Source organism: Crocuta crocuta, unplaced genomic scaffold, assembly GCF_008692635.1.
Source record: "Crocuta crocuta isolate KB4526 unplaced genomic scaffold, BGI_CrCroc_1.0 scaffold102, whole genome shotgun sequence".
In the NCBI taxonomy this organism is placed as follows: domain Eukaryota; kingdom Metazoa; phylum Chordata; class Mammalia; order Carnivora; family Hyaenidae; genus Crocuta; species Crocuta crocuta.
The window spans coordinates 3,818,102-3,818,558 of NW_027530019.1; the positions used below are offsets into that span (position 1 = coordinate 3,818,102).

Here is a 457-nt window from a genome sequence, read left to right on the forward strand (position 1 = left end):
GACCGTCCTGCTCTGGGGCTTCCTGCTCCCTCTGGTAAGGGGGACGGCCGGCGCTCGGGCCTCCCCGGGGCGGGGCCGGGTCTCCCTGCCCCTTCTCCTCCCCACCCCCGGCTGCCACCCGGAGTCTCCAGTGCGCGCGCCCTACTGGCCTGCCCCCTTCCCGTTTCTCCCTTTCCTTCCAGCAGCCCCTCTTCACCCTCTTTTCTCCTGTCTTCCTACCCCACCCCCATTCCCGTTCTTTGAAGTCCTCGAAATACCCACCACAGGAAGGCTCTCTGCGGAGCCGCTTTTGCTACGTTGACCTTCGGGGTTGTCTCTAGTTTTTCACTGTTCCGGGCGTTTTAAATTGACCTCTTGAGTTTTGTCGTGTAGCCCGTCTTACAGCATCTTGCTCTTTTTCACCCTCCGGAAGAAGAAAAAACGTTTTGCATATCCCCGGGGTGTTTAGCGGCTCAAA

At 59.7% G+C, this 457-nt stretch overlaps 1 protein-coding gene across 1 annotated transcript in view; it reads left to right on the plus strand.

Moving 5' to 3' along the window:
- The first annotated feature begins 6 nt into the window (after positions 1 to 6).
- The window catches only part of SPPL2A (signal peptide peptidase like 2A), a 54,528-nt gene continuing 54,077 nt past the window's right edge, over positions 7 to 457 (plus strand). Inside the window, exon 1 of the mRNA XM_077764409.1 lies at positions 7 to 34. The gene's annotated coding sequence lies outside the window, so the exon portion shown is untranslated. The remainder of the gene's footprint in view (positions 35 to 457) is intronic.